The following is a 7,659-nucleotide window of genomic DNA, read 5'->3' as shown; positions in this document are numbered from 1 at the left end:
ATTCATTCAAAAATTCTACTTATGTGATTTAATCATGCTGCTATTTTTTTGTAATATAGACCTACTAAATATATTGTACAATTTTTCTCTTGATTTTATCATGCTTCTAGGTTGGTCAAATAAATTCATCTTTTTATGCTATTGAAATCTTCCTTGTTTCTGACCAATATGCTTGTGATAGAATTTGGTATTAATCATAACATAATTTAATGATTTTGCCTTTTGGGATGTAATCTAGACATATAAAAGATTTTTTTAATTTTTCAATTTTTTTTTCATGGTGAAATTCCATTTCTAGATATATTTTTTTAGAATTTATTTTTTATGTTCCTTTGTTCTACCATGTTGCTGAATGTTTTGAAAAGTGATAATAAATTTGATTTAATTTGGAATAATTGGTGATTGATTAAATTATTTTGACACTTGGTTTACATTTTAAACACTTTAAAGGTGATGCAAAATTTTTATTTTGATAAAATACCATCTCTAAATATTTCATTTTGATTTATTTCATGAACACTTCATTTTTTTTTCCCCTATTGCTAAGTGTTTTGTTCATTTTAAATAATTCCTCTTTTCTTATGTATAATTGTGAATTCTTTTAATCCTGATTTATACTCAGAGCATGTCACACACATCAAGTACGTATCTTTTTACATCATTATGTTATTTTTATATATTTTATTTGAGTATGCTTTGTGGATGTATGCATGTTAGATTCATTTGTTGCCTATGCATTGTTATCATTTTTTATTTTTGATCGAAGTTGATTCATGTTATGTATGACGTGAGATTTTAATATTATTGTTTATATTTATTGTTTTATAAAAGTTTTTGACTTGTTTTTAAGGTACTCTTTCCTTTTCCTATTTATTTGATTTTCATTTGATATATATGTCGTGTGTGAATATTTTATTGCTATGTTTCTATTTGTCAACACCATTGTCATGTTATTGCTCCCTTGGTAACTATTGATTTACAAATTAATTATCATAGTTACCTCAATTTAATTATTAAAGACCTTTATTTAGGGTTTAGAGGGGTGCTATCCTATGATACCTTCTTAATAGGCAATCTAACCTCAAAACTTAAAGTTGGTTTTCAAAGACATATTTTTCAAATAAAGAGTCATTTTTAAGGTTTTATTTCTTATTTTATTTTCCCTTTAAAAAAATAAATAAACATAAGTGGCAACTACATTTTTTTTCAAAAATTAGTTTTTCAAAGACATGAAAAATATGGATCCACACACACCTAAATCTAGATGGTCCTAGATCAAATGCATTCCATAGAATTTTTTAAATAAGAGCTTAAAATCGTTGAAGACGTCGTAGATCTCGTCTACCCAATAGTCTTCCACCCGATCTCTCTAAGCATAGTAATAGACACAAGAATAGAATGGTCTTTTCTTTCTTGAAAGATGGCTAAGGTTCTCTTTGAAAATTTTCTTTGGAAGAAAATTGGTAAAAAAAGAAACCCTAATCCCTAATAGGGGGGTATTTATAGGCTTCATTATCAGATTAAATGACTTAAGCTCAAATGAGACTTGGGTAACCTAATCTAGCCCAACTTGCCCTAATAAATTAATTAGCCTCAATAAGCTCTAATTAATTAATTAGCTCATACTAGAAAGACAAGTTATAAGATCTAGTATAACAATGCGTTCTTATCAAAATGCCCTCATTCACACTTATGAACTAGAAAACCAAATTCTTCAAATAAAATGTACCTCTATGAAATAAAAGCTTGAAAATGGACCACTAGGACCCACTAGAAAATATTAACTCCCTTAAAATCTAATTTTGAAGTTGATTCAACATTCCATTAAAGAAAATCAATTGCACTATGGTATTTTATGTAATTACAATGAGATGAACCTCAGGTTCGTGCCCTACTATCCATTGCATGCAAACCCCCTTTAACTAGTGTCCGTAATCTAACAATGTAAGGTTATTACCTATCAAGTTTACCTCTCAAATCCTTAAATTGCAAATCTACTTATTATGTAATTAATTGACTTACTCTAACTTTAAAGAGAATATGTCAAATTTACAATAAGGAAATGTTATGGGCATAGTCTTCTAGATCACACATCTTTTGAATCACCTAAGATAACACACTATCTCACTTTAATGAGATAGCATGGTGCATTTATTGAGAATCCATGTTGCCACCAGCCTCCATCACTGGTGACCCAATTCATAGGGATATATGTCCACATTAGGGTCTCACCCATAGGTAAAAGTCTCTTGTTGATTTTGACACAAGCTTAATATCCTCACAAGCTTGAGAGTCTATGTAATATGGTAGTTTGGTGAATTATGATAACTAATACCTATACATCATGATTCATCGTAGGTCCTGTCCAATGTGTAATCGCACACACTAGTACACTCACTATAGGAAACCCATCTTAACCGCCAAGATAGGTCAACCCTCCTATTAGGAGGTAGTATACTATAGTTTTTACTAGATTGCTCAAATCCATGAACTAATTATAAACAACTTATCATCTTGTAAAGAACCCATGACTTATATTCTTTGTGCAACTTCTAATGCACCTAAATCATGTACAATGCAAGTGATATGAGTATGTATGCTTAGATAACCAAATAATGCAAATGAGATAGTAAAGTAAACAAGAAAGATAAATAAATAAATTTATTAATGAATATAAAACAATTACATAATATCATGTTTTTTAAGACTCTATCCCAACATTAACAACCAATTTTTTTTTTAATATATGTATGTTTATCGAAAATTTTGATTTAATACTTTTATGAAAATAACACAAGTAATACAATTTTGTTTCTTTTGATTATATTCATGTTGAAAGCATTCCCTATTTCATTTTTGAAAAATACATGTATTTGACCTCTACCTCGTATTAAGCTTTCAAGCTTACTCATTTTATTAAATGTTTTCAAGGACACTTGATTCTAGGACAAAGTGACATGGGTAGGAAAAACTCAAGAAGTTGCTTGATTTCTTTAGCTATGAGACTAGTTTGTTTGGATATTAGTGGTTTATTTTACTACTACTTTTAGAGAATTATCAAAATTTTGATTTATTGATTTTTTATATGGAAAGAAAAATTTATAGTTGAGATTTTTTTGTTCGCTTAACTATTACTTCAAATAAGTTTTGGGATTAACATTTTGCTAATTAATTTTGCTTGTTCGGTCACTCTCATGTTAAGCATTTGTGCTACACATATGAAATGAATGTGATGTCCTAGCCTCCAGGTTTAGGTTGTTACACAACCCTCTCTAGTTAGATACATATGTACAAATTAGGGTTTAATCCTCTTCACGGTCTATATGGACCACCTAATGGCTTCCTTGCATTCCTTGAGAGCTTTCAATAATCTCCTCTCTTATTAGTCCACATGAAGTCAAACTGAAATTGCCACTAGTTTTCCTTCATTCTCACTAAGAAAAACATATTTCAATCCCTATAGTAGTGGTTTCAATTCACGTCTCTTCTCCTTGAACTTTTTAGATTCATCCTGCTTAATGTTTTCTATTTCCATGCTATCAACATCTAGCACTACCTTCTTTTTCTTTCAACAAGTGTTGTCCTTCTACATACCTTCCTTTTCAATGGCATTTAGCTAAGCTTCTTTCCTTGGAAAACTAGTTAGTACTTAGTCCTAATGCTTCTCCATGAGTTGATCTACATGTTCTTTAATTAAAGTGTCAATCAAGCATACTTCTTTAGGTTCAATCTCTTCATGATTATTGGTTACTTGCATAGATGAAATGCATTCAACTTCAGAGTCATGTTCCCAAATGACAATTACATGACCCCATTCTAACAATTGATAAGTACATTAGTAATGGTTAAGAATGGTCGTGCTAAGATAATTGGAACTGAATTCACCCCTTTCCTCAAAGGCTCTATGTCTATAGAATTTTTCAACTTGCACTAGCACATCCTCTACCACTCCTTTAGGTACTTTGATTTTTCTATTAGCTAAGGATAAAGTTACAGACATGGCTTTTAATTATTCTAATCTTGATTGCTAATAGATGGAGTAAGGTAAGAGGTTCACACTTGCGCCTAAGTCAAGCAGTGCCTTCTTCACAAATGAATCTCTAACTTGCACAAAGATGGTGAGATAGTTCAGGTTCTTATACTTCACCATGACTTTGTTTTCTATCATTGCACTCACCTACTCTATTAGGAAAGCCTTTTTGTTGATGTTAATTTTCCTTTTAACTGTGTAAGGATCTTTTAAAATTTTTGCATAGGTTAGCACCTATTTTATAATGTCTGAGAAAGGTATATTTACCTTGTCTTGCTTTAGCACTTTAAGGATATCAGAAGTTTGTTCATTCATCTTAGGCTTCCTAAGTACGAAGTTTGTTCATACTAGAAGCTTCACTTACAGTCATTTATTAGAATAGAATATTTTGATACCGTGAGGTGCTAGTATTGAATTATTCAATAAGAGCCCAATCTTTTTGTACTTGATTCAACTCTGAGTCTTCTATCAAATTGTTGAATAAAATATTCCAATATTGCAGCTTGAAGCACATCTTTTCCTTGCTTTCTTCATCTTTTCTTGTGTTTTCAGGCTTCTCCACCTTACTTCAATCATCATTGGTTCTTTGGGTTGTCATTCACTCACATTTATGCACATTTTATCTTATTTCTGTTGTATTCTCCATTAGACTTAAACAGCAGTCCCAAAATAAGGGCTTAGCATATATACAAGCTAAAAGATAATGGTTTGCACTCAAAAGCTATTCAAAAACCTATTTCTATATAAGGAAACACATCGGTTTTGAGTACTAATCAACTATTGCCATAATAGCTTTCTCCATGAATTTTCAAGAATCTCTGGCATAGGCTTTTTGGAAGGAAAGAGAAAACTAGCTGGATACATCATTCAAATATGACGCTTAAATGTTTTTTTTTTCATGGAAAAACAAATGAATCATAACAAAGATGAAAAACTGCTATAAGAACTAGGTGCTATGTATATTCTGAAATCCACAATCATGGATCTACTAGACAATAATTCAGTGACCCAGGCAATTATTCCTTTTTGGCATCACAGGATACTGAAGGTAAAGCGTTCTCTTCCAAACAAACTTTTTGAATGGTTGAATGGTAACTTAATGAAGTGCTCATGAATCAAGGTTTCTCAGATGCTCAATTCATCTGCAACATTTGGAGATATGATGATAGACAAGAAGATCAAATCGAAATTTTGAATTATTCACAAGCTGTCCAGACCCATATGAGAACAACTGTCATTTATTTGTCTTGAAAATTCTAGGTGAGTATTTATGACACAGCAATGTTTTCTTGGACCATGCATCATATTTTAGAAATGTTGAATGCACCTCAGCGGCAATCAAGGTCTTCAATTCTTTTCAAAACTGTATCCAGGACATAGGAAAGAGACAGAAGTATTGACAGGCAACCAACTTCAATAAAATCATTCAACAACCAAATGGCTCATGGTGAGTTTTCTGGCTTTGAGAGGACCACTGTTTTCTACTTTATAACTACTTATGAGTACTATACTGTGCTTGTTCCTTCAAAAAGTAAAATAAAGTTAAAAAAGTTAGATTTTTGTTGAATGAAGGGATGAATTTTCTACTTGTGTTTAGTGGTATCCAGAACTAAATATCTCAGCTAAGAAATCCAATATCTAGCATTATTTGAAGTCCTCTTGCATAGGTCATGGGGAGTTTGCTACACCTATGGAACATGGTTTGGGATAGAGGGGTTGTTGGCTGGTGTCAAGATCTATGAAAATAGCTCAATCATCAGAAAAGCTTGTGATTTTCTACCATCGATATAGCTTGATAGTGTGATTTTAACATCTGTTGAACCAAAATAAAGAGTCTTCTCAAATATTAGCTATGGAAATAACACTTGATGAGAAAATGATTTCAGGCAGGCAAATATTCTTGACCTCATTAATTTGATTGAATTACACAAAGACATTGGTTTCAATCAACCTATCAACATGAAGGATCTAACTCTGACACTTTAGCTAGGATTTCAATCATTTCAAAGTTCTTAGACACACATTTTATCGAGTCTTACAGTTTTCTATCAACAAAATTAAAAAAAAAAAAAAAATTCAAATTTTAGTTGCCAAAGACATTTGATTCATTGCAACAAAATAGATTCCTCCAATTGATGAGAACAAGTAAAACTGGAAAGGAACAAATCATAGCTAGTGAACCCACAGCACTGTTGTCTTCCATTGCAGCTGGGCAGTTAGGTCTCCTATCATATTCTAATACCAAGGATACTAATTCAATACTTATCATCACTTCACTTTTAACATTAAATTAGAACAGGCAGGGACAGAACCAACCCGGCTGCATTTTGCAGCAAAGGTGCTCATTAATTCCCAAATGGAAAAAGGAGATTTTCCACAACAGGTTAGATATCTTAGCTTTCAACTAATTATATACCAGAAGAAGTTAGTTACTGAATGAGAAATTTATGTAATTTTGAGTAATTTAGAGTCGTGTTTTGTTTTGTTTTTAGGTTTTTTCAATGAAGAAAGGCATTGTGCCTAAACTATACAGATGTTACACAAATTTTTCCTATCAATTTTAGCAAGTTCAAATATGTGGTCTCTGCTCATGAATTTTTATTTTTATTTTTTTTCTGCTGTGGGATTACTTTTATGAGATTTTTAATGTACTGATTAAGCATTTATTTTCTTCCATTACCAGAGAAATTTATGAAGTTTGTCATTGGCCCTGTCTTGCCCATTCAGTTCCCATCCAAGAAAGTATATTTCTCCCTCCAACCATTGTCCATCTTGTTCATGCTTGTATTTTAGGCAACTTAATATAGAATAACCAGGCACTATATCCAGTTTATTTTTCTTATATCATTCCTATCCTAGTGATCATATGCTAAGCATTAGTGTTGATGATTAGGTAGTTGATTAAGAACTCAAAGCTAGTCAGAACAAGAGGTTAGTGTGAAACCCATCACAAAATTTGGTTGGATGTCAAACCTAGTCCAAGAATTCAACTAGAACACAATTAAATTTGACTGAATTTCAAACTCTTGAATACCCCAGATAACATTTAGAGACCCAAATAGCATCAGTATAATTATAAAGAATTTCCTATGACACAAGAAGCTTTGGGATTTGATTTGATGTTACAGAAAAACAACTAACAAGTATTTTGGAAACAGAGTGTTTCATATCATATGATTATACATGCCTAACAATTATCATAAATCTCAAGTAAAATTAGACAATAATGATACAGCACATAAATAGAACAAGGTAAGTATATCAGCAAGATCAAATAAAATCTCCAAAGTCAAGTTCTAGGTGCCATATAGAGATCTTGCTGTAAGATTCCCAGTTTTAGTTGGTCTTTTTTTATTTTTTTGGCTACTCTGCCTTTCTACTATCTCATTAAAGAATCCTTGAATGCCTAGAAACACATAATGCATGCTGCAGCTCCCAACCAGTCATGTACATTACTACATGCAAGTTAATACCAAAGAGCATGTGACCAACCAATATACCACAGAAGCAAAGAAAATAGATATATCATATGACACAGGAATCAAGTAAATAAAGTATCCATGGCATTCAATTCAGACAAATACTGCGTCTAGCGACAGTTGTCAAGAGAACAGATGAAAAGGAAACGA

General features: G+C 31.6%; 1 long non-coding RNA gene across 3 annotated transcripts; it reads left to right on the top strand.

The window, feature by feature from the left end:
• The first annotated feature begins 4,382 nt into the window (after positions 1 to 4,382).
• Positions 4,383 to 7,651, top strand: LOC117928620. 3 transcript variants are annotated; one of them, XR_004653590.1, is made up of 4 exons: positions 4,383 to 5,290; positions 5,404 to 5,477; positions 6,364 to 6,413; positions 7,569 to 7,651. It is a non-coding gene; the product is annotated as an uncharacterized LOC117928620 (long non-coding RNA). The 3 variants fall into 3 exon arrangements; XR_004653589.1 differs by lacking the exon at positions 6,364 to 6,413; XR_004653588.1 differs by lacking the exon at positions 7,569 to 7,651 and having other exon boundaries at positions 6,364 to 6,612.
• Positions 7,652 to 7,659: the final 8 nt, after the last annotated feature.

This window comes from Vitis riparia, chromosome 13 (genome assembly GCF_004353265.1).
Source record: "Vitis riparia cultivar Riparia Gloire de Montpellier isolate 1030 chromosome 13, EGFV_Vit.rip_1.0, whole genome shotgun sequence".
In the NCBI taxonomy this organism is placed as follows: Eukaryota; Viridiplantae; Streptophyta; class Magnoliopsida; order Vitales; family Vitaceae; genus Vitis; species Vitis riparia.
Note: the sequence above shows the minus strand (reverse complement) of the source record. Positions and strands in the feature narration are given on the sequence as shown.